Source organism: Triturus cristatus, chromosome 3_2, assembly GCF_964204655.1.
Source record: "Triturus cristatus chromosome 3_2, aTriCri1.1, whole genome shotgun sequence".
NCBI lineage: Eukaryota > Metazoa > Chordata > Amphibia > Caudata > Salamandridae > Triturus > Triturus cristatus.
Genome location: NC_140584.1, coordinates 584882649 through 584909581, shown reverse-complemented (window position 1 = coordinate 584909581; position 26933 = coordinate 584882649). Strand labels below are relative to the sequence as shown.

General features: G+C 44.2%; 1 protein-coding gene and 1 long non-coding RNA gene across 4 annotated transcripts in view; one reads left to right on the top strand and one right to left on the bottom strand.

Annotated features, from left to right (window-relative positions):
* The window catches only part of S100PBP (S100P binding protein), a 572513-nt gene that overhangs the window by 482651 nt on the left and 62929 nt on the right, over positions 1-26933 (top strand). The window lies entirely within an intron of this gene.
* LOC146857759 (uncharacterized) overlaps positions 13243-26933 on the bottom strand; it is a 74373-nt gene continuing 60682 nt past the window's right edge. For both annotated transcript variants that reach the window (XR_014979948.1, XR_014979949.1), the window contains exon 2: positions 13243-15209. This is a non-coding gene — a long non-coding RNA (uncharacterized LOC146857759). The remainder of the gene's footprint in view (positions 15210-26933) is intronic.

Below are 26933 nucleotides of genomic sequence, written 5' to 3'. Positions count from 1 at the left end.
CTATCCCAGCCGATAACAATCTCTAGAGGCACCCGTCAGGGTTGTCCGCTATCCCCACTATTGTTTGCCATTGCTGTAGAACCTTTGGCTTCTAGATTACGCCAGGTCTTCAAAGACGAGGCATTCCGAGGCTGCTTACGCCAAAAATTAATATCACTATATGCGGATGATATGACGCTATACATCAGAGACCCTATACAAAACATGATCCCCATACTACGACAATTTATTAGATTTGGCAGACTGTCAGGTATTAATATTAACTGGGGGAAATCACAAATTTTTCTTCACACCGGCAGTAACTAGATTTCCACTTGATTTCCCACTAGAATGGTGCGACACCGACCTACGATATCTCGGTATACAGATCACCAGAGATATGGAAGAAACAATAAGGGCAAATTATGGTACGGCTATCACACGGCTTAACACCAACATTACACGTTGGATCTCATTACCACTTTCATTAGCGGGGCGGGCTTCCCTTATAAAGATGATTGTACTTCCGCAATTTCTTTATTTGTTCCATAATATCCCATACCATCCCGGACGGCATTTTTTTCATACATTACGATCTGAATTAATCAGATTGTTTTGGGGAGGGAAACAACCAAGACTTAAATGGTCGACATTAACACGACCATATGATCAAGGGGGATTTGTTGTTCCTGAATTCAAACTATATTTAAGCGTACAGGCGCACTACGCCTACTATTGGATACATCCCCCCCGTACATGCCACAAATGGCTGTAGAAGACTGGCTTGCAGATCCAATACCACTGAATGGCCTGATATATGGGCCGACTCGCACACGCACAACACCACCCACTACTATCACCAGCACGGTTGTTGCATGGAACCAGATAACATCTTTGTTGGCCTTGCCTGTCCTTTACTCCCGTCGACTCCCATTGACATATCACCCTAGTCTATCTTTGCTGCAAGAAAAGGGATTTTTGGGGTTATGCAAACAAGCTCACATTATCACATGGGGAGACCTTTTTCATGCTGGGAAGTTCCGCACTCGCAAGCAGTTTCTACAGAATATACAACATACACCATTGGACGTATTCCTTTACGTACGACTAAGACAGGGAATACGATCGATCATCCCTGATTTCCCGCAAGAACCATTAAGTCTCATCCCGTTACACCACATGCTGGGATCCACTGATGGAAAACATCTAGTATCAGCCTTATACACCAATATACGGACACACAGGGAAGGGATCACTAGCCCAGCTCGTGTACATTGGGGGGAGGATCTAGGGCGAGAAATAACCGACGACAAGTGGAAATACTGCTGTTTACAAACGTCACAGATCTCTGCAAGTTGTAGGCTGCGAGTGATACATTATAAATACTTGCATCGCTTATCCTATACACCGATCAAGAAATATAAATTCAAGTTAGCAGAAACTGATAGATGTGAGAGGTGCAAACAATCAGGAGCGGGGTTCTTGCATCTAGCGTGGGAATGCCCAAAAATACCAGAATACAGGGAACAGGTGTTAGTGGCGCTCGAGAAAATGACTGACAGTGTAATAGAAAGAGATCCTTTACTTGCACTCCTAGGATACACGGCACAGATACCCAACGCTTGCAGGAAATTCCTCGCTATATCATTGTTATTAGCCAAACGAAGAGTGGCATGTTGATGGGGGAGGGGCCGAGCCACGAAATTCAAAGAATAGTTGACAGACCTAACATATTGTCAAGAACAGACTACCACCTATGCTGAGACATTGCCACATACCTCCAAGCCCAAAGACATATGGAGAACTCTCCAAGGATACCTACTATCACAAAATTCCGAATATACACCTTCCACTCCAATTGCAGCTACATAAACGACGGGTACGCTCCATCAGCCGCTCTTTTACCTATAGTACCGGCCCACCAAGACTGCTAGGTTTGATGGACGCCTAGGTACCGAATGTCGTCAAAAGACCAGGCTGTCTATCCTTAGTCATTCATAACTGGCAGCTCCCTCCTGGTCCACGCATAGCACTACATTTCTCTGTATCCTGAATATCCTCTGTCATTACTGTATGATCAAAAGTATTGTTTCATCAAATATGTTGGAATTAAGGCACTTGACTAGAGAGACTATTGTGGCTATATTGTGATTCACTGTACAATGCATTGTTATACATTGTCATGATCTATGTTAAAAATGGAATTGTTCTTGCACCTGGCGTAGAGAGAGGATTCCTGCTTCACGTTGCCCAGGACAGCAAGCCAATTCTAGTGCCCCTATGGCAACCTCAACAGTTTACCACTGGCATCGGACTGCTCTGCGCATGGTCAGGACACCTGACTGGGGAGTCGGGAGGAGCATGGGGTTTGGATGATCCGGTATACCTGATGGATGATGGGCAGGGTGTCTGTCAGTTTCCTTTCTTGTGCATGCTATACAAGGGTAATACAATTTCCCTTAGAGGATGAGCATGGTTAGCTTTACAAACCAAGATGGTCGTTGTTCCTGTTCATGTTGCCAGAGCTCCCATATCTAAGATGGCGGCTAGCCGTCTTTCTGTGAGCTCCTTTCTGCTTAAATTGTATTTCCTGTTTGGTTCTCTCACATTTAAGACTACTTGCTGGACTCTCTATCTACTCCATCTCAGGGTAGTTTTGGTGTCTTAGATTCCTGCACCTTTAAAACGTACCTCCCGATCAGAACGACCAAAATTCTAAAGGATATTTTTCCCCCACCTTTTTGTAGCTTTTTTCTCGTAAAAATTCTCTCAACGAGAAATGTGACACCTTTGAAGTGCACATTAAGTACAGGGTGGCACTGTGGCTACTGGAAGGAGGCTATAAAGAATAAAAAACGAGGAGACATAAGTACCAAGGATATCTTGACTTGACTTACTATCATAAACCAAAATATCAGAAGGGAGTGGATTGCCCTAAAAAACATTATTGGGCTTGAATTCCCTTAAGATCTTTTAAGAGACCGTCACCCACTGGAGCTCTCCGGTGGCATGCTTCATCATCAGGTCGGCACTCTGCCACGTAATGTGGCTGAGTGGGCTCAATCTCATCATGGTGAGAGCACGTTTAAAGAAGATTGTTAGTGGGAATTGTGAAATGTGTGATTTGTGGGGGTTGGGTTCTTTCTGACTTGCATCCCTGAGGGCCATTTTAGGCTCCATGCACATAGTTGAGGTTAGCAGGCTAGCTGTTTTTGACCGATAATGTGCAGAGACAACAGAGCAGCCTGTTTGACAATGTCTGGCATTCCAAAGGCAATCCTGACTGAGGCTGACCAGTTCCTGAGATCAACAATGCTACCTGCTTTCATAGTGATGGTAACAGCCATAGCATCCAATCTGATTTTCAGGCATGTTATGGGTACTCAAGGAGTAAGCTTTTAAATCTCTGCCCTAATGATGCTTGCCGCTTCAGGCTCGCTTTCTCAAGAGCATTATGAATTTAGCTGTCCCCTTACATACACCCCACCTTTTTAGGTTTCGCCTGCACATCGGTTGCTCTGTGCTCTGTGAAATCTTTCTGATGGATACATCTGCCTGTGGATTCCTCACCTTTTGAATACCCCCTGTGCCAGCATTCCGCGGTTTTTTTTTCCCTAGCTCTCCCACGTCGACTAGGACGTCATAATAGCAAGGCTCTGCCCGTGACTCCGTATGATGTCATCGGAGCTATAAGAAGACCTTGTCGCCGTGCTGACGTCTGTTCCCTTTTTTAGGCGCCGTCGACACGTAACGTTTTTTTCTGGGACTTTCCATTTTCTTAGTGATTACTTTGTTTCTTCGAGTATTTTGAGAAATGGCTACTTCCAAGAAGTATGGATTCAAGCCCTGCAGGGAGTGTGGCGGTCATATGTCGATGACTGATCCCCACGATGATTGCCTTTGGTGTTTGTCTTCCGACCATGACGTCGAAGTGTGTTTGTGCTGCAGGAAAATAAATCCGAAGGCTCTAAAAGAACGTGAGGCAAAGCTCTTCATGGCAAAAGCTAAAAAGGAGAAGAGGGGTCGCAGACGTTCGAAGTCATCGACTTCGTACACTTCAAAATCCAAGAAGTCGACGAAGAGGCATGGCTCTCGATGTCGCTCTTTGAAGGGCAAGGCTCCGAGATCGCCTTCACCACCTCAGCGACGTCGGAGAAAAGACTGTTTCTCCATCACCATCTTCTCTTCAAGCGACTCCGGTTAACTCACTGGCTCCGAGGTCGCCGGCGTAGAGGAGCTCTTCGACGCCTAAAGATAGTGCGACGCCCAGGAGGTCTCCGACGCCCAGGGAGTCTTCTCCTGTTCCTGTGGCTTTGCCCGTGCTGTCGCCGGCTACGCTGCCCCCAGTTCGGCCTCAGGTGGATCCTGTGCAGGAAGGTACGGATTCTTATCCTCCTTTTCCGAGCCCAGGAATGGATCCAACGCATTTTTTAAATGCAATGTTTGGCATGTTTGCCAGGGCCTCCCATTCTACCGGTGCGCCTTTGGGCCCCGTGGGTCAAATTGGCCTTTAATTTGGGTGTTCCACATCAATACGCCCAGGTGCCTTTCATGTCTACAGCTCCGGCGGCGCCGAGGTCTTCCACTCTATCTACCTTGGATTCGGTCGGCGCCGATCCTGGATCCTGATGGTCCTCCTTTGGCGCCGGTGCCGTCACCGGCGCCGCGTCTCACAGCGATCCTGAAGTAGCGTTCTAGGAGGGATGCGCAGAGACTGCTTGAAGAGGAAGAATATAGACAAGAACAGGAGGAGGGAGAGATTGTCGACTCTGTTGACGAATTTGAAGGCCTACAAGAGCCTAGTGGGTTGGATACTTCCCCAGAATGGGAACTCTTCTCACCAAAGGCTGGGATTTCACAGAATGTTGCTCCTTATCATGTAGTCATAAGGAAAGCCGCTGAGTTGCTTGACCTGCAATGACCTGCAATTACCTTCAACTGAAATTAAATCTAATATTTTGAGTGAAGTTCTCAATACATCTTCAGTAACTGAGCCTCTTCTGCCCTTCAATGAGGCTTTGACAGAGCCAATTTGGAAGTTTGGCAAAGGCCCTTGACTTCTCCGGCCGGTTCCAGGTCTATTGTGAGGAGGTACAAGCCAGCTCCTGGGGATCCGGCTTATCTGTCTACTCACCCATCACCTGAAACGTTGATGGTCCAAGCTTCTTGCTCCAAACAGTCATCTGGTTCCTTCCCTACCATCCCGGGGGATAAGGATTCTAAAAAGATGGAGCAGGAATTCCTCTGCAAGTATGGCATTGAAATCTACTAATGCTACCTGCTTACTTGGAAGATATATCCATGCTCTTATGGACTCTGTTAAACAGCTAGCCCCAACACTACCTGAGGACGATCAGGTTAATTTCCTTGAGGCATTTTCTGAGTCTCAGCCTGCTGCCTGTAAAGTTATACAGTCCGGTTTGAATACGGCTGACTCGGTGGCCCGAGTAATGGGATCTTCTGTGGCAACAAGGAGACAAGCTTGGCTAAGATCATCTGTATTTTCTCTTGATGTTCAGGCAACCCTGTTGGATTTGCCCTTTGACGGTACAAGGCTGTTTGGCACTAAGGCTGACTCTGCTTTATAATGCTTTAAAGATAGCAGAGCGACTGCAAGATCTCTGGGCCCTCAAACTCAATCCAGAGGGTACAGCTACAAGCGGTATCGAATATTTGGAAGGGCAGCTTCCTTTTGTGGCCTCCAGCAACCTCAGCAGAGTCGACAGCAGCCAGAACCCTTTGTACAAATCGTACAGGGGTAAAAATAGAGGCCGTCTTTGAGGAGCTGCTCAGCAGCAATCCTCCTCCTACCTCCTCCTCCTACCTTTCTCCCCCAGACCCTCCCCCCACCATTGGTGTTCAGAGGACCACTTGCTGCTTTTGCAGCAGGAGGTTCTTGCCTTGCTACAGAAAGATGCGATAGAGTTGGTTCCAGAGCAGGAAAGGGGTCAGGGGTGCTACTCCCGGTATTTCGACGGTCGGTTGAGACTGATCCTGGACCTCAGGATTTTGAATTGTTATCTCAGACAGGAAAAGTTCAAAATGTTGACCTTGGCTCAGGTTCTTCTCGAGCTGCAACAGGAAGACTGGCTGGTGTCCATCGATTTGCAGGATGCCTATTTTCATCTTCCCATCCTGAAGTTGCATCTGAAGTATCTCCGGTTGACGGTAGGATCGCAACACTACCAGTTTGCGGTCCTCCCGTTCGGTCTTACTTCCGCACCTTGAGTCTTTACAAAGGTGATGGCGGTGGTAGTGGCACATCTCAGAAGGTCAGGGGTTCCTGTTTTCCCCTATCTGGACGACTGGCTGTTGAAAGCAGAGTCTCCGGATTTGGTGTTGCGCCACTTGCGCAACTGTTGTTAAACTTGGGTTTCTCGATAAATGTACCTAAATCTCACCTGGTGCCTTCTCAGCGCAGCCTGTTAATAGGGGCAATACTGGACACTATGTTGGGCATTCCCGCCTCCGCAGAGGATTCTCGACATTTAGGAGATTATTCCTTTGTTTCACGATGGAGCGGTTGTTCCAGTCCTGAAGGTTCTGTGTCTGCTCGGTCTGTTCGCTTCCTGCATACTGTTGGTCAGTCATGTGTGCTGGCACATTAGGGCACTCCAATGGTGCCTCCGCAGGCAGTGGTATCAACACAACGGAGATCTCGGGGACAAGGTCAGGTTCTCCAGAGACACTGCAGCAGAGCTGACATGGCGGAGTGTGCAGGGCAACCTGTCTCAAGGAAAGCCCTTTCAGACTCCTCCGCCGGTGGCCAAAGTGATCACGGGTGCCTCCACTGTAGGGTGGGGAGCTCCTCTGGGGGATCTGGAGGTCAAAAGTCTTTGGTCTCCAGAGGAAAATGTTCTAGAATTGCGGGCAATACGTTTGCCACTGAAGGGTTTCCTCCCTTCCCTTCGCTGTCAGTCAGTTCAGGTCCTGACAGACACTACCGCGATGTGGTACATCAACAAACAGGGAGGTGTAGGGTCGTATCGTCTGTCGAGAGGCTCTGTGACTCTGGTCCTGGGCTCAGGGACATCGGATTTGTGTGTTTGGAAAATATCTAGCCGGTGTGTTGCATGTTCGTGCAGTCAGTCTCAGTCGGCATTATTCGGCCGATCACGAGTGGCGGCTTCATCCGGAGGTGGGCCCAAGATGTGGGAGTCTCCTCAGTTGGACCTGTCACTCACGAACGCGCACGGAATGTTGTTCTGCAGTCTCCAGTATCCAATGCAGGGAACGCTGGGGGACGCGTTTCAATTGGATTGGAGCTCGCAACTCCTTTACGCGTTTCCTCCCATACCCTTGATTCCTTGAGTTCTGAGGAAGATTCACCAAGACCGGGCCCAAGTTATAGTGATCGCTCTGGATTGGCCAAGAAGGGTGTGGTGTAGAGATCTACTGCACCTCTCATTGCACCCTCCACTCCGTCTCCCTTTCAGGGCAGACCTCTCGCAATCGCAGGGGCAGGTTCTACACCCCCACCTCCAGAGCCTGCACCTTCATGCCTGGAGATTGAACGGGGCAACCTGAGTTCGTTCTCTCTCTCTCCAGATATGGGGGATGCTATTTTATCATCCAGGAGGCAATCCACCAAATAGGTGTATTCTTCCAGTTGGTCCAAATTTGTGAAATGGTGTGGAGAGAGGTCCATTGATCCTTTGAAGGGCCGTTTGTGTGATGTGTAAAGTTTTTCCCCTTCCTTGGCCCGGCAGGGTTGTGCTGTGGCTACAGTTAAAGGTTATTTGTCGGCTTTTATTTGTTTGCCAGATCAGCAGTCTTTATTGAAAACTCCTGTAGTTATGAGGTTCATTAAGGGTCTTACAAATAAGTTTCCTCCCACTCCTTTCACTATGCCTCAGTGGGATTTAAATCTTGTTCTTACCTTTTTAATGGGTTCTCCATTTGACCCTCTTCATAGTTGTCCTTTGAGACTTCTCTCTTTTAAAACGTTTTTCTTGATTGCCATTACCTCAGCCAGGAGGGTAAGTGAGCTTCAGCCTCTTAGTTCTAAACCTCCGTTCTTGACCAATCATGCAGATAAGTTGGTTCTTAGGACCAGGGCTGCTTTCCTTCCTAAGGTGGTTACTCCTTTCCATTTGGGACAGTCCATTACCTTATCTACCTTCTATCCTTCCCCTCACCCTTCCAAGAAGGAAGAGAGACTTCATTTTTTGGATCCAAAGAGGGCTGTCAGTTTCTATTTGGACAGAACCAAGGATCTGAGGCTGGACGATCAGCTCTTTGTTAGCTACGTTGGGCAAATGAAAGGCAAGACTGCACAAGCGGACTCTCTCCAGATGGATCATCTTGTGCATCAAGATCTGCAACTCCTTGGCCAAGAAGGACCGCTTGAAGGTATCAGGGCTCATTCTACCAGAGCTAAGTCATCTTCAGCTTTGGCTAGAGGTGTTCCTGTTGATATTTGTAAGGCAGCAACTTGTGCCTCCCTCCATACTTTTGCGAAGCATTACTGCTTGGATTCGGAGGTTAGGAGGGATGGCCATTTTGCACGTTCTGTTATGCAAGATTTTTTGGTCTAGTCAGGTGGACACACTCCTCCGGGAGAGGCACAGCTTTGGGATTCTATTGAAAAGGTAAGGAATCCACAGGCAGATGTATCCATCAGAAGAACAAGTTACTTACCTTCGGTAATGCTTTTTCTGGTGGATACAATATCTGCCTGTCGATTCCTCACTGTCCCACCCGCCTCCCCGTTGTCCACCTGTTTCTACCAAAAATGCTATAACTGACATGAATGTTTTTAATATGTCTTTTTCTTGCTTACAATTTGATACTGGAAAATGCTTGGTTTGTTGCCCTTTTTCCATGCTTTTATTGGTTAGGCTATGTGTACTTGCATATATATATTTTGTATACTGTGTGAAAATGTTGTCGATCCGCCCGTTTGCCACGAGGGCATGGAAAAAATGGGTGGAACTGACGTCAGCACGCCGACGAGATCTTCTTATGGCTCCAATGACGTCATACGGAGTCGCAAGCGGAGCTGTGCTATTATGATGTCCTCGTCGACGTGGGAGACCTAGGAAAAGAATTTCCGCAGAATGCTGGCGCAAGGGGTATTCAAAAGGTGAGGAATCCACAGGCAGATATTGTATCCACCAGTAAAAGCGTTACCGAAGGTAATTAACTTGTTCTTTGCATTTAATATATCTTAAAAGGGGGCTCTGTTCCAATTAATTTTGTGTAGTTCCTATAAACCCATATAGGATCTACGCGTTTAGACAATATAGACTGTGGGATTGGTGTTCAGACTGATTCCAGACACCCCCACCGAGTATTCTCGTCTGTATACCAGCTAGCTCACAGTGCCACTAGAAACCCCGCTTTCCAAGGAGAGAATTGTTCTTGGCAACTATCGAACCTGACAACTCTGTCCCATCATGGAAACAATGCAATACTTTTCGCTCAGTCACTCATGCTCACTTAGTCTCAGAGAGATACACAGAATAAACAATAGGGACATTTTCAATAAGTATTTATTGTACAGTCGTTATTCTAGTGTAAAATAGGTGTGCTGAAACAATCATTAGACTAACAGATATAGGTGATTAGAAGCACTAGGAAAGTAAAAGTATGGTAGAGTTCTACCATTTTGCTATAACCATGAATACAGGTAAGTACATAAAATAAATGATAATAAAAATGCAACCCTAACTAGATGTACCTGAGTGTACCTAGCATGTATGTAGGTGTTAAGCCAAGAATTCCTCTAGAAGAGTCAACCCCCATTATCTGAAATGAGAAACTGTGGGACCCCGTCCTGGTTTCGGGTTGGACACGCCGCAAGGGACGTCGGACCACTGCGAGCTGGAGTATCGGCATGCAGGGACTTAAGCGTCTTGCGTCAGTGTGTCGGCATGGAAGTCCTGATCTCCTCTCTATCTCAGCAAGATGTGATGTTTATATACCCAAAGGTATCCCCAGAGGTTCTACCTTGCCATGCCACTGTCGGACTTAGGATGACATTGGGAATGAACCTTGTACATAGTTATTATGCAGGAGATTGTAGCCTTGCTGATATTCCAAGGATCCTCGTGCATAATGTATGAGGCTATATGTCAAGGGGAAACCCAAAGTTCTGTAAGCAGTACTGTAATTAGGTAAAGGGTCAGTCCTAGCAGCCCGTTATGTATGTAGTGTAGGGATGAATATAGGTGAAAGGTTGGGATGCTACCCGAGCCTATATTGGGGTACCTATATGGAATATAAGACCCACTCCTCATCTGACTGGACGACATAACCTAATTCTGACGTACTACCTGTCTAGGTACGCAAACATATGTAGTAAAACCCGTAGTCCTGCTAAAAAATATCTAAAAATGTTTAAAAACACTAAAAAGAAAAATGGTCACTCGAGCCATAGCTCTAATATGTCCGTATATATAGTTTGAACAACTACAAGCATCGGAAAGCCATGCAGGTCATAAAAAGTTTCAATTTGTTTTGGAGTTCCAAATTTAGTTCTTGTTTGTTTATTTTTTTTATTGAATTTTTCCCAGCACACAATGAGCCAAATGTTTGTGTCCTGGCTGGTAGACGCAACATTGCTGTTGCTTGCCACTGCATACGACGATTCCTGTAACACCTCGCAGAGTACGTCCATCAAGCACAGATGATCTTCCGTGCTGCCTGCAGCCGATGCTGAGGCAGCCTGTGCTCCATCAAAGGCCCTGGTGTCAGTGGAGGGGCCGGTATCCATTCCTACAGGAGCAGGAACTTCCTCTAAGCTCTAAGAATGCCTCCATCCGCATTGGAATATGCTGGGGACACTGCAGTACATTGGCCGTTATCGGGTCGTCCAGTAGTGCATCAACGTCCAGTTGCGCAATCTATGGAAGTGTCAGACAGATATCCTACACGTATTCTTCTCTGCAAAGCAGGCATCGGAGGACAGGCAGAACACAGTCGATCCAGACTGGTCTAAATGACAGGAAACCAGACTCGCTCAGTTAGCGAAGGCGATGTGTGCCCCGATGGAGTACCATGCGATCACTTTATCCAGGAGCGTTTTCTCCATCTCCTTGGTGAATGGGACGTCCATTGCGTAGCAAAAAAATTACAATCGGGATTCCTGCTATTCGGGACAGGATCAGCGGAAAGCCTCCAAAAATGCTCCCGAATACGGAGTGTATGAAGTTTGGAATCACGCCGAAGATTGTCTGAAAGGTGCTAAACAGTCCAGGACCTATGGTCTTAAATAGGTGTACTATACCCGTCGTATCAGACATGTTAAAGATATGTTGTACCATTTCTGTGAAATGGAAAGGGCAGTTTGTTCGTACTAGTGCCAGTATCTCAGCTGAGGACTTTGCGACCTGGAGATCAAAAGTCTCTCGGGCGGAGGTTAAGGGCATGGCTTTCTGTAAAAGCATGGCTTTCATTCGGCTCAGAGTAGCAATAGCAAACTGTATAAAGGAAACATTCAACGAAGGCCATAACGTTGCCTTCTTGACTGTGTGGGTCAGTGGAATCAATACTTTGCCTACAAGTAACTCTGGAGTCTTCAGTGACAAGATATGCGATGCCCGGAAGCATCCCACAACAACCTTGATCATTCAGCATCAAGTAACTCCGATTTAAAAGCAACTTGAACACCAGATTAATCACGGCAGCTGGGGACCCTTTCAAATGACAGGATAAGTTTGCAACTGAACTGTTAAAAGGTCCAGTGAAGCATGATATCCTGGCATACGAGAGATCCACATAAAGAGTTCTTGCAGTTTGTACCGCTTAGAAACACTTCCATGTCCCCACTCCTGCATCGAAATCTGTATGGCAGTTCCCAATATTCCTTGATGAATTTCCTACCCATTGCTTCATATCTGCCTGCCTGTTGTTCTAGGCAATTCTGAAACTAGAAAGTTGTAACCGGTAATGTTATATGGCCATTGATAAACCATTCTGTGGATGGTGACTCTGCCACAGGGAAAGGTAATTGGTCCAGTTTTTCAATACGCAGCATTGTATATTTTGCCCCCCTTTGTGCCATAGTTATCTGTGTTTTTTTTAGTTAGATTGTATGCAGAGAAAAAGGATGTACTATTGATAAATCACCAAGGCACATAACCGGCGCGCAATGATTGCCATGTCCAGCTTAATAACCTAATAGAACGTAGCTGAGACTGTCCGTGCTGTAGTATGGACAAATCCTGTTCTAGTAAATCTGTAGCACAAGATACAATGTTGCCCAGTAAGTAAATTCTGGATGTTAATGTAGTCATACCATTGTCAACTACAACTAACGCCTTTTCTAGGTTAAATCTCTATTTCACAAAGTCTCTCCGCAGCTTCTTGTTGAGAGATGTTCCAGATTTCATTATAGACAGCGTATAAGAAGCGTTTCTGACGTGGCTTTCGGGGACCTAATAATAAAAATCCCTTAAATCCACCTCATCTGAGAGTAAGGATAAGTGCTGTTTCACCTGGGACAGTGTTAAGGCTTTTAGCCAATCGAGGCATAACTTCCCAACACTGTATGATGTCACTACCCATGGATGTTCTCTTTGTACATAGCGTTGGTCCGACCTATGGATACAAAACCCTTCGGCTGTACCCCTGAATCTTGATTGACATCTGTTTGTCTGTGGGCCAAACTAACCATCTTTTCCAATTGGGGTCTTTTGAATTGTACTGTATGATGTCATCTGCAGTATCCCCTCCACGTGATGTAAAATTGATGTGTGATGGTGTGGGAATCTGAGGTGTGTTCAAATCCTTGTTCTTGGCTAGTCCAAGACAGGACGTTTGTTGCACAGTTTAATTCAGAAATATCTGCTGTGGAATGAGGCACGCTCGAAATAGTGCTTCTGTTCCCTATGCCTGCCATTCCTTTGAACCACAGACTGATTTTATGTCCATAGTGTCCTTCCATAAGTCGAAACCCTGTTCAGACAGTTGGGAAATAAAGGATGCAGAGTAAATCTGTTTGGTGTTAGCCATCATATTTTGCTGTGCAGTTGTAGGTGCAAACGTATTGTTGCAGGGATTCTGCTTATACACAGAACTATGCGTAGAACCCCAGGACCTCAGTGAATTGTGGTGTACCAGAAACTCACCTCAGAACCCAGAACCCAGTATCCGGCTAGCATAAGTGTCCCATTCGTTATCCGAGATTCGGCTCAGAGATCCCAATGAAAAGACAACCCAGAGCAAGCTACTTAGTGTACTCTCAGGAATGGTGGGAATCGGAAATACCTGTTCGTATATTATTCTCACATCAGTCCACAACAAGAATCAACAGAGACACGGTGAAAATAAAGAGTTTATTTTTATAGACCACGTGTCCTAAGATGCAGTACTTTGGCTAATACAAGCAGACAAATGATTAAAATCAAAACCATCAGCATCGTTACAATACCATAGAATATAAAAGGGGTGATCATGTTATAATGACAGTGGATACTACCACCTTCCCTTTACTAAGAAGCTAATATTATTATTATGCTAATAGAAGGTCTCTTAGGCTTGAATAGGGGACCCCATACCTCAAAGATCAGCTTAGTGAAATCACATCACAGGAGCATCAGGAGTCTTCTCGCAGGAAGGCTCGTCTTCGGTCTGAATAATAAACATGATGTCTGTGATATTAAAAGCACCAACTTTCAGGTATTTGCAGCTGCCTGTATGTTATGGCTAAATAGTGGGTCGATCAACCTAGAGTGGAAAACATGCATTGTCTAACAACCCAGACTGTTTGTCACATCATGTACAGACCAAGGTCGCTGCGCAGAGCTCGGGATGGTAACAACAGATTGCTTTCGTGTGAGGCAAAACTCGAGTCAGCAGTTTGTTTAAGCAATAACATGTAAACGCAGTGTAGTGCGCAAAAGCATCAAGATGGCTTTCTAACATCTAACGTGGTTGTGCTAACTTAACAATGTATGTACGTATTAAGAGAGTCCTCACTACAGTATAGTAATATGAGGTCGAGCCAGAAGTATTAAACCCTGAAAAATAGGAACATTTCTGTGAAAACGTTTTCAAAGTACCTTTTGGTGGTGAGCAATGTTCCCATTGGTATGTGAACACATTACGTGGAATACTAGATTTGAGTAAAAAGTGATGACCATAATGATGGTAACAGTGCATAGTGTAAAAATCAATGTCCTCAAACATTTCAGTGCTTGAAAATACAGCGGATTGTTGCAAATCAGACAAAATATTTAAATTTTCGAAATATCAATCGTAAGAAAATCTACTGGAAGTAATCATATCATTAAGAGAATTTTTAAATGCATGTGGTATTTTCAAAAGTTCAGTGGGACCAAATACATCGTATTCAACCTTGTCCCAAACTATACCATCAGGAATTGGAACAGCCGTATTGTTCACGAAGGACAGATCTTTGTTCACGATGAGATGACGTATGAGGTATCAGGACAAAGTTCACATTTAATACTGCAGGGCACTCTGGGAGATAATTTCCATTCATGGGTAAGCAAAAGACAGTCATTAGGCCAATCCAGAATAGAAAAACAATATTCCACTTACCATCCACAGCTGTAGCCATGGTGAGACCAGGTATGTATGTTTCAGAAAAGTGTAGAAATCACGAAGTTGTTGCTTATGGGAGACTGGAGCTGGTGTTGTCTCAGGTTCACTGGAATCAAGAGAGAAGGTATCAAAATCGATGAAGTAGCCAGATGCAGTTCGATCCATCTTTGGTAGCACAGTAGGTTTTGTTGAACTGGCAGACGTCTCTTGTAGAGGCATATTGATTTAGACATTGGTGGTAGGCCGAATTAATATCTGTCTTTCCTTTGTATTTTTGTTCTGTTTCAACAGGAACGAGTTCCATTTCATTGTTGGAAATTCCATTACTTGGCATTGGTGACTCTTCAAATGTTATGAGTCTTTACGTCTAAACTTCAAGTATGGTAGCGAGAGGAGAGCGTTGGCTACCCAGGAGCCCACGAGGCCTACTATTCCGTATCGGCCACATAGTGTGGTTTGATCAGATCGATGGAGACAAATCTCTTTTCTTTTTTGCCGGCAAGAGGCTGAAGAAGTACTGTTCTTGTTCCTTCGACAGCCAGGACAGGTACAGGCTTTCTGTATGATGGCCCAAATTCTTTCTTGTCCACCATCTTTTCTCTGACCAGATCCCTGACTTTCGGGATCAAGGCAGGTCTTGCCGCAACTGATTTGACTTCCCCAGTGGCGTTCCGTTTTACTTGCATGTTGCTTTGTAGTGCCCGGAATTCATTGAGATCCTGTAAAACAGCCAAACGTTTATTGATGTCAAATGGTTTTTCTTCTGCCACTGTTCTTTCACAGTCAAGATCAGGTACCCACATTCTTGTCATCAATAGGACTTTGCAAGGAGTCACGCCTCCTAAGGAACTTCTTGACATATTGTTAAGGGCTCTTTCGACCCCATATAAGTGATTGACCCAACTACCACTGAACCTAATACTCTTGCTGTTAAAGATTGCTTGATGTCCTGGTTTTTCACTCCACGACCAAATTTCCCTCGGGATGATATGAAGAAGAGTACCGCAATGCAACACCCAAACTTCACATAGCTTCCCTGTAAGCCCTAGAGCTAAATGCGGGGCCACGGTCAGAACATAACGTGGCAACTGCGTATGTCCCTATGAAGACTCGCAAATCTTTTATAACAGTTCGAGCGTCAGCCGAGCGCTGAGGCCATACCCATTGGAATCTAGAGCATGAATCCACGGCCACCAAGATATACTTGTAAGCCCCATCCAATTGTAAGGGGCCGCAGTGGTCACAAGCGCATGGTCTGTCTGATATAAGTAATGGTGTCTGAGCTGTACGTTTACTGGAAAACGAACGGGCCCCTGGAAATTGGATACAACTCTACCAAGGAAAATACTAATTTGGAAAAGAGAAACACCAAGTACAGTTCTGTATTACAGTAGAAGGGCATATGTACTCCAGATATCCAATTACTTGAACTGTCAGGATCATCAAAAAGAGACAATTTGATCATTACATTTGTATTTATTCTTTTTTTATATAAAAATGATTTATCATATTAAATAGAAAAAAACTTACACTTATGAAAATTACATGAACAAAATTGATGAATACATATTCCCAATAATAGTAGTTAGAACTACATTTGTAATTACATCTAGTCTGAGGAGATATTAGACAATCAATTTATTAAGCAACCTGATTCAATCAATTGGCAAAATATAGTGATAAGACATTCATGATAAATCTATTGCCAACATTTCAATAACTTGCTTGCATAGTCCTATCTACTAAAATTCAATGTGCAGAGATTGGTGACACATGTTGAAAACCAACGCGGTTCGGCTAAGCCTTCATCAGGACTCCGTCACTGTTAACTACACAGGGAATATCTTTTTTTCTTTTAATCTAGAGTACAAATTAGCCCTTTCACATGTTAACACGATACATGTATCTGATAAAAAATAACCTATATAATACACAAATAGCTGACCATGGATTTCAATTATATGTGCCAATAGCAAGAAAAAGGAGAACCTAGTGTGTGATTAGTGATAATATTCATGCAAAAAAACGTGTATGTGATTACTAAAATGAACAAAATAAAATTCTCAATGTATGCATTTTACAAGATGTTACCTCTGCTTATCACTTCTGTAGCGAAGATAGAATTGTATACAGTTGTCAACATTGATAAGAGCTCGTGTCCCTTCAAGTCAGGGAACTATGTAGAGGGGAAATGAGAGGTGGACACAATTATGTTCTCAAGGTGTCCCTAGACGGTTATAAAGACGATAAGATACCACCCCTGTTTTTGTTAATGGTTTTAGAAACTAAAAAGATATATACCTTAGTTAAAAAAGATATGTGGTGGAACCTCTATACGCTTCATGTTAAGTTGTCGATGTTGCACGATGGTGGCCTGCAGAATGATATGTTCTAATGTAATCATGAATATGTAGTGGAGATCCAAAGATAGTAACTCCTACTCTTTTTAAATGGTATAAGAGGTGCTGATGTTAACGTTACCGCTCATAATCTGGTCGTGCTTATGGCTGTGCCGTGTCTCAGTGTTGAAATTTCACACAGGATAACTTTGACTGTTGCTGGAGGGTTCGATCAAATAAGTCTGTGCAGGACTTATATATATATATATAATGAAAAGGGTCTTAACCGCATTATCGGTAGGTATAGCTCTTGAAATCTTGTTCCCTTATATGTGTATACTAACCTGTTGGTGGGAAACGGCAAGAATGTGCACTTCCAATATATTTTTACGATCATTGATTAGTCACAACTGTTTTTTAGTAGATGATAAGTTCAAATATCCCCACTCTGTCAAATAAACAGAAAAATTTAGATGTATTTCTCTGTGCTATAAAGCATGAAATTCAATTAGCTGTCTACATGCACTACACACAGTATTATATGACTGAGCCTGTACTTCGAATTTAGCTTGGACAGAACAAAATTGCTCATGTGCAAATGTATTTAAAAATGTCACTGAGACCAAAAATGGGCAGACGATATACCGGAATATGAAGCACCATATTGAAATGTCTAAATGAACTCGGGGCAAGCAGATAGCATGAAACTGCTTGCGCTGGATGAGATTGCTAATACATGAATAGACGGCAAGATAATCATAATGCAGTATGGACTAAGTATGTGGTATGGTATAGATAAAGAGCCCCAAGATATTCGTGGTGTCGATATATGTATCCAAACTCTCGTACTCTCCGATGTTCTATGAAAGAGTGAACCGCCAGCTCATGTCAGTTACTTGCAGCCTACAATATATACATGGCCCCATACTGTACTATACATGGATGGCGTGTGTCTAATTCAAAAACCTATGTTGGACTTGAATCTAGAACATAAAAACCCTGCAAATTCTAAGCGCGTGCTCATGGTGCTGCGGGCAAGATGCTGATTTAACACTCAGCTGTGAACACAATATACCCGTAGACCGTGGCTAGTGATTATATAATGACTTGTATAACGGCATCGCTAAATACTGATGATATGTGGTAACTGATATAAAAAAAATGACTATGCCCAAGGTAACGTTGCAGAAGATTGAGCAAATCATAATATAAAAGGCTAGCTAGCCGCCTGTGAATGGCAAAGTGTCGGAACACGATATAACCGGTACTTGTTGACCGATCTTCAAAAATTAACTGACTGGAGGTAACCTCTTTAGCTACATTGCCAAACAAAATCTCCGTATCAGAGACTGTACTTACCGGTTTGTGTGGAGAGATTACGCGTCCTAGTTATCCGCACCCGAATGTGAAAGCTGGCTTACTCGAGTTTATGTAGATGCTGGACGCCGATGGCGTTGCATATCGAGCTACGTCACTAGTTAGGGCCAATGCTAGGCGGCCGATATTCCAGGATTTGAAGCACCATATTAGAATGACTAAATGAATAGCGCAAGGTGGCATAAGAATGATTGCCCGAAGTGTGATTGCTTGGGCATAAATAGACTGCAAGGTAATCACAATAAAATATAAGCTAGGCATGTGGTGAAATGCAATGAAAAAATATATATTTTCTCTTTACAGCGGAAAAAGGTTCTCATATCATTGTATATCCGTCATTTATTAATTTAAATTAATCACATGAATTATAAATACTCCAATGAAATAGCATAAGAATAGATAAATCTATCTCGACTAACAATAATATACTGCATGATGGCAAGGGGACCCCACGAGTAGATGGAGGTCATTGTGGGTCGCCATGTTGGAACGGGTAATTCTGTACATGCATCCTTATCTTCTTTGAAGGAAAACCTACCAGAAAGCCATATATATCTGGGTCTATATAACATTAATACTAATATAGTTGAATAAAGAAATGGCTAAAACTGACCAATTGATTTAAAGGGGCTAGAAACCTTGGAAGGTATGTGAATAATGTAACTAATCCGTTAATCATCTATTCTCAGCAAAAGTATATAACTCGTAACAATACCTATATGTATGCTATTTGAGATTACTCATGCAGTAATCATGGCCTGACTAATGAGGAAGCCAATGGTAGGCGGCCGATGTTACGGGATTTAAAGCACCCTATTGAAGTGGCTAAATAAATAAACTGAGGGCATGCAGATGGGGTAAAAAAATGCTTGTCCTGAATGTGATTATTTATATTTGACTACACAATGATTGATCACAATACTGAATGTACTATACCAATAGTTCAATGCAGCGAAAAAAATGCCCCTTGTGACGAATCAAGTTATCTTATCTTTGTGTATCCGTCGTTTTACAGAATTCTTTGAAATTAATTTAAATTAATATCATAAATTATGAATGCTCATCAATAAAATCGCATGAGAATTGATGAATCTATCTCAACTGGCAATAATTTATTGCTTGATGGCAGGGCAACCCCATGATAGGTTGATAACATGGTGGGTCACCGTGTTGAAGCGATAATTATGTGCATAGAACCGTACCTGCTTGGAAGGAAAACCTAACAAGAAACCATGCCTGCCTGAGTATATGTGACAAGATTATGTAACTCGTAACCGCACCTGAATGTATGCTGATTAAAGTTACTGATGCAATTGTGCTGGCCTGACTGATGGGGAGCAAATCGGGATAGTTATTATACTTGATAGCTTGGTCCCAAGGTATCTCTTGGTTTAATCCCCTTACTGCCGTACCCAAAATAAAAATCCAGTACACTTCTCTAACTTTTCTAGTCTTTTCTGTAGTTGTCCCTGGTTTATGAAAAATCTTTTCCAAGATGTACCATTGCATATCATCAGGTGCATGATTATTATCAATATAATGTTGCTCCATGGGAGCTGAAATGTTGTGGGTTCTGATAGCGGATCTATGCTCTGTAAGTCTGGTATTGAGTGGTCAACCAGTCTCTCCCACATATCCCAATCTGCAGGGATATATTATTAAATAAATTATATCTGACGTCTTGCAATTCCTGAGACTAGTTGGAGATATAACCTGGCCATTGAAGTGTAAAGAAGGTGACTCTAGGACCGTACCACATGATTTACAAGTCGTACATCTGAAGGTACCCACTACTGGTTTTGTTCCATCTATACTTTTTTGGTGGGATGGGCCCGTTGTTTTCATGCGTGAATGAACCACATGATCTTTTAGATTTTTATTACGTCTGTATGCAAACATTGGTTTGGAGATGGGACCAATCTCTTTGGATCTATCTGCATTGAGAATTTGCCAGCTGGAACAAACTGCCTGCCTTACTCTTTCATTTAACATAGAATGTCGTGTAACGAAGATCAACTTAGGATCCTCTATCTCTTTGGTCTTAGTTAATAAATGTTGCCGATCATAAAATCGTGCTCTTTTGTAGGAATCCCTTACGATCTTTCTTGGATAGCCCCTAGCCAGGAACTTATTCTTCATGTCTTCAGCTTTACTGTCCAAATCCTTGATGTTGGTGCAATTCCGTCTGACACGAAGGAACTCGCCAAACGGAATGCTGTTTTTCTGTGTGATCGGATGATTACTGTCACAATGAAGCAAAGTGTTCCTGGCCGTGGGCTTAACGAATAAGTCCACGGTCAGGACACCCGCCTCATGTTGGATCAGTACATAGAGATATTCAACCCTGTCAATGCTTATTTTTTGCGTGAAGCGAATGTTCGTATCAAATTTATCCATTCCAGGAATTGTGACAAATCATCATAGGAGCCATTCCAGATAAAAAAAATACATCGTCTATGAACCGTGACCAATTGGTCATGGACTCATAAAACGGTGCTACCTCATTGAAGATGAAATTCTGTTCAAATAGAGACATGTATATGTTGGCCACCGTAAGGGCACAAGATGCCCCCATGCTGACACCCTGATTCTGTTTGTATAGTTGGTTGTTAAATTCAAATACATTATCTGTGCTGTACGTGCCACGGTGGAACCCTTCATCTGCTGACAGATGTCGCTATTTAGGACAAAATTCTTTGTTTAGTTAATTCTGGCCACCAATAGCGTTGCTTCAGTAAAGAAACTGTTGCAGTAACTCCTGCATGTGCAGAACCTAGACCCTCGTGTGCAGCTAGTATTAAGCCTAATCTGCGATCTATGTTTGGTATTACTCTATCTCCCACTCCTGGAATTTGAGCATACAGAATGTTATTTGCATCTAACTTGTAGGAGTATTTGAGTGGAAAACCTTTCGGTAAGGCTGTGCTGTTTTTTGCGTGAAGTAATGACAGCTACAATTATCTGTCCGTCTATTCTCGTTTTTGAACTAACTATTGCAGCTATGGAGGCAGTCCGTACTACCCTATTTGCGGCTTCATTGGCCAATGAATTCTCTTCAACGTGAACACCATCACGTGTGTATCACGTGAGCTCTTGGTAGTTCGTTTTTCAACTCCGCTACCTGTCCCCTTAGCATTTTATGCTTAATTGTGCCACCTTTTGAGTCTTTAAACCCATTTCGACCCCAGTAGTGAAGATATTCATTGTATGACTGGACACAGTAAAAAGAATCGCACACAATCAGTGTGGGAAATTCTCGTTCCGTATTTATTAGTGCCAGTAACAATGCTTTTAATTCTGCCAACTGTGCTGTGCAGTCTCCTAGAGACTGTGTCTTTGTACTGCTAGGATGGAACTTTCATTCCTGCATACGACCCTTCACAATCGCACACGCAGCGCTGTATTGCTGTTTACTTACTATGGCCGGCTGAGCAGATCCATCAGTGTAAATAATATATTCATACTGATCTAGAGGCATTATTTTGTTCGGGCGAGGATATTCTTGTTCATATTGCAGAAATGCTTGTGTTTTAGGTGTAGAGTCAAATTTGTAATCTAAATCTGTTGCAGTGAGAGAATTGGCCCATTGTATCCATCTTGCATGTAAAGCTTTAGTATTTGGAACACTTGCCTTTGTGACAGCCTCTAAGGTCGGTACTGGAGTCGCGACAATTTGTTTCCCCTGAGCCAGTGCTCTTTCTATCACTACAGCAGTCTATACTGCTGTAAGAATTTTTTCTGTAGAAGCAAAACGCAGTTCAGCATTTGTGTATAAGTGTGATTTGTATTCTGTGTGTACTGTTTTGCCTTTATTGAAGGTCAGGTAAATATTCCCAGATTGACCCGCTATAACGCGGATAACCAAATTTGTGGTGTTTACATATGTTTGTAGGTGTTTGGAAACTATCATGTCAGCTTGTAAGGAACAAAGGATATCTGTGTTCCTGTGTCCAATGCCTAACTGAAAAATCAGGTCTTGTTAGGTCGTAGAAAGGTTTTACTTTTTCTGCGTAATCTAAAATGTAAGTTTTGCCAAAATGTAAAAATCCCAGTATCCAATGTAAATTCTTCAAAGATTTAGGAGGTTAGAGCAGCGCCCACTTTTCTAAAAACTTGGCTGCCAGGCTTTTCCCTTCACTTGAAAGCTCATATCCCAAAAATAGGATATTGAATTGGGCTATTTTTAATTTTTTATTAATAAAATATGTAGCCCTCCGAGGCGAGCCCCAAAATAATGTTGCTCACACTGGTCAAGTGGTCCTTTAAATCATCATCCGTCAGATAAATATCTACATAGGACAATGCCTCTTCATCCAAATTCTGAAGTAACTCTGTTACACTAGCTGAGAAAAACCCAGGGCTATTCTTATTCCCTGGGGGCAAGTCTAAAAAATTGACGCTGGGAACAGAGCGCTTAGAAGGCTGCTCTCAGGTGCTATATTTTGGCAGAAAAATCCATTTGAGATATCTAGTGTTTTTGTATTTTTTCCACACAGTGTTATTCATCAATGTGGCACTGTATGCTTTCTTTACTGCAAATGTTTTAGTGCATGTATTCAGGTGTCTGTAATCTAAAACTAGACGGTATGAATTATCGGGTTTCATTACGGGAAACAAAGGATTGTTCATAGAGGAGGTGCAAGTTTCAGTTACACCCTGGTATTCAAGTTGCTATAAGCTCTCCCTGTCTTGTGTTTTTTGCTTCTTGTTTTATTGGGTACTGTCTCTGTGGAGTTGCAGTACTTTTTACTGGGATTACATGGTGAGGTGACTCAGCATCCCACCCAACATGGTTGCGATATACTGCTGGAGCAAGTGCTATCGCCCACTCCTGCGCGTATGTATGTTTTAAGTATATTGGAACAAGGTTGGAAAAAGCCGATAAAATTAACGTTTCTCCCTTTGAGCAATCCATAACAATTTCAGGCAGCCAATCTTTTTCAGCTAAAAGGAAGTCATAGCAATAAGACCAGTTCTCCCAAAAGAGACCTTTAATTTTCCTGGGTTTGTCCCCCTCCATTTGGTGTTTTTTACTGTGATTTGTTCATTCAACTCCGCTGTCACCAGAAAATTCCATCAGGTTCTGGCGAGCTATTGTTACTTCTGCTGCGCTGTCTAGCATCGTCAGAGCTCATTACCCGTTCAGAAGTTGAGTCCTTAAAATTCTGGGCCTGCTACCTTCTTTTTAAATTGAGGTTTTGATTCTGGTTTCTCTTTTTTGGACGTATAGTCTGAAGCGCGTTGCGGGTCTCTGGACTTGGTACACTCTTCTCGTCTGTGTTCTGACCATACTTTCCTTCGAGTTTTTTTGATGAGCCCTGAAAGGAATGAGAGGAACGTGTTTCAATATCCAAATTTGAACAACTCTGTTGTTCAAATTTCAATAATCAATGTGTATGGAGGAATTTATTTTCTCTATGTACTGAGTGACACTGTGGATGGCACAGTGTTTACATTGAGCACGCCAGAGGACACATTTGCAAACCAAACAGAGGTCCTGGCTATTTTTTCTTTGAAACCACTTCCATCATTTTGTACATTGTGTTTCAGTATCCTGATACCTGTCAGTTTTTTTTATGTTATCACGATTCCTAAGATTGAACCTCCTTTCGAAGTGCTCCTGTTGAGGAGACCCACCCCTGGATTGTGATCTATTCTCTCTATTCTTTTGGTTTTTTATTGTATCCCATTTCTCCTTGGAAGAATCGGGTGCTTGCTTGGTGTTCTCTTTCTCGGGACCACCCATGAGTTGAGATTTTGTTGCTCTAGCTACCAAAATATCTCTACCTAATTCTGCATATTTGTCTTCGATAATTTTAGGTAATTCACGCTCCTGTTATAAAGGAGTGAAATCCCTCAGGCATTGGCGTATTGCCACTGCAGCTGCCTCCTCTTTTAAACTTGCTAATATAGTGGATACCTGGGCAAGATGTCCTAACAATTTCATCCTTAATTTCAGAGCAGGTTCTGCTCCATACTCATTCTGTATCCATCTTAATACATCTGGTATTACTGCTAATGAAGGGATACCATGTGCTCTGGTATATATGGCAGCTAACATTGTACCCCAAGAGGTACAATCCTCTATCTGGGGAGCTATCCCCATTGGCAAGCAGATTGTTAGCATTCTGCGTTTTTCTTGAGGGCTTGTGTGGAAATACTGCCTATAGCTGTGTTATTTTTTGAGCTATCCAGAATGGCATTTGCTCACGTCTAGTGGGCATTTTACCCATCACTGCGTGTGTTTGTGGTGTTATTTTTTACGTAGATCCCTGAATTTGTCTAGCTTGTGTAGCCCTTGCTGGCTGGAGTGTGAGTGTGGACGCAAGTCTGCTACTGGCATTGTGTCAATGTCTGGATGTGTGGATGTGGTGTATATGCTGCTAGGACTGCCAAAGTTGCTCCATCTCTTCCGAGCGGACCGAGCCTCACTTTCTCTTTTTTTTTTTTTTAAATTCTTTTTATTTGCAGTTTTCAAACACAAACTTAAAACAACATCACTCACTTTCGTGTACTTATGACAAGCGATGACGATACGCCTCCACACCAAACAGATCACCACATTGTGGGTACCATCACACGAACTCAGTGCTACATTATCAGTTGCGTGGCACTCAGCAGCCGAACGCCCCACCCTGCCCGCATGTGGCACCTCCAACCAATGCATCGCCCAACATGTCCCCCTGAGAAATGCAGTCACCGCCATCTCCCGTCCGCCTTAGGGAATAGTATCGAGCTACAGCGCCTGCAGTGTAGCGTGCTCCAACCATTGTGTGAAGGGCCCCCAAATGTCCTTAGGTCGTGAACGCAGCGGCATAAGCTCCCAGTACAGGGCAAGTTGTGTCTGGCAGTAGACTGCGCTTGTGACCCACGCTCGAATGCTAGGTGACGTAGCAACTCCCCAGTGCATCGCAACTTGTCTTCTAGCTAGTAACAATAGCATCGCTGGTAGCTTACGGTGTTTGGGCTTAACCATGTGTAAAATGCCAAGCAGCGCAGCCTGTGGAGTGCACGGGATCTGTAGGCCAGTGATTTCGCATATAATCACTACCACCCTTGCCCAGAATGACGACAATGTGGGACAGTTCCATGCCATATGCAGAAAGGTGGCGCCATGAGTGTAGCAGCGCCAACAATCATCCGTGTCTCTTAAACCCATTCGGTGCAATCGGCTAGGGGTACGGTACGTCATGTGTATATATTTGAAGTGGATCAGGCGCAGCCTGTAGTTGGGGGACAAAATCTCAAGATTCTTACAGCACAAGTCCCAATGTTGATCCGAAATATCCGTACCCAGCGCCGTCGCCCACATGCCCCGCGCCGCCGGAAGAACCACGGGGTGACAAGTCTGCATTTGCACATACAAGCGGGATATAAGTTTGCGCCCGGACTCCACAGATAGTACATTTTCCAAGGCAAGCAGGGCCGCCGGCGGCGCCGGGAACGCGGGAGACAACCTCCGGCACGAGTGACGGAGCTGATAGTAAAGAAGCGTGTCCAGTATCGTCGGAGCCTCTGCATTACACTTCTGCTCCGGCGTTAGGAAGGTGTCCCCCGGAAACAAATCGCCCCCAGTGCGGAGGCCCAACTCTTCAGCTTGCTCCCCGGTCTGCATACTTCGCAGCGGCGGCCACATCGGATTCCCGCGCAGGGGCACAGAGTGGGCATAAAGAAGGTCAAGTCCGGCCCTCCGCCGCAGCCCATCCCATGCCCACCTGAGTGTGTGCACCGGGTCTATGTCCGTGCATCTCCGGGTGTGTGGCACGTAAAGTGCCACATTTAGCGGCAGCGGGGCGACTCTATCCGTCTCTATCGCCACATGTGGTTGAAACGGTGTGGGATGCGCCCAGTAATGCAGGAATTGTGCCTGTGCACAGTAAGCATATAAGGAGAAGTCCGGCGCGGCCAGGCCTCCCTGTCGCTGTGGGAGAGTAAGGGTCTCCCACGCCACCCTCGGTTGTTTACCCCCCCAGGCCAGCTCCACCATCTTCGAGCGTAACCGCCGCAAAAAATGTGCAGTCAGGGGTAGTGGGATATTCCCAAACAGGTATAAGAGTTTGGGCAGGATCACCATTTTGGCCACCGCAATTCTGCCAGCCAGCGAAAGGGGCAAGTGCTTCCAGCGGTCGACCCTCTCCTCCACCCAGCTCATCACCCGCCCATAATTCTCCGTCCATATTTGCTGTTTATCCGTGCTTATCCAAATCCCCAAATATCGCACCGGGCCAGTGGCCCATTTCAGCGGGCAATCCGGGGTAAAGCGGGGAGTCCCGGACGTCAGGGGCAGAATTACCGACTTTTCCCAATTTATATTCACCCCCGATAATCGACCATAATGCATCAGTTCTCCCGTCAGAGGGGAGAGGTTCGTCTGAGGATCAGTGACATATAACGTAATATCATCAGCATACAGTGATATCGTCAATGCCCTCGACGAGAAACCAATGCCCCTAGCCGCATGATGCTGCCTGATGCGAGCAGCCAAAGGCTCTGTGGCGATAGCAAAGAGCAGGGGCGACAGGGGACATCCCTGCCTAGTACCCCTCCGAATTGCAAAGGGCGCCGAGACGAGCCCGTTAACTCGCACCCTAGCAGTGATGCCGGTATAAAGCAGTCTAATGTAGCCAATGAAGGCTTCACTCACACCCATGCGCTCCAGCAGCGGAAACAAGAACCCCCATTCCAGGGAGTCGAACGCTTTGGTGGCGTCAAGCAGCACCGCCGCAG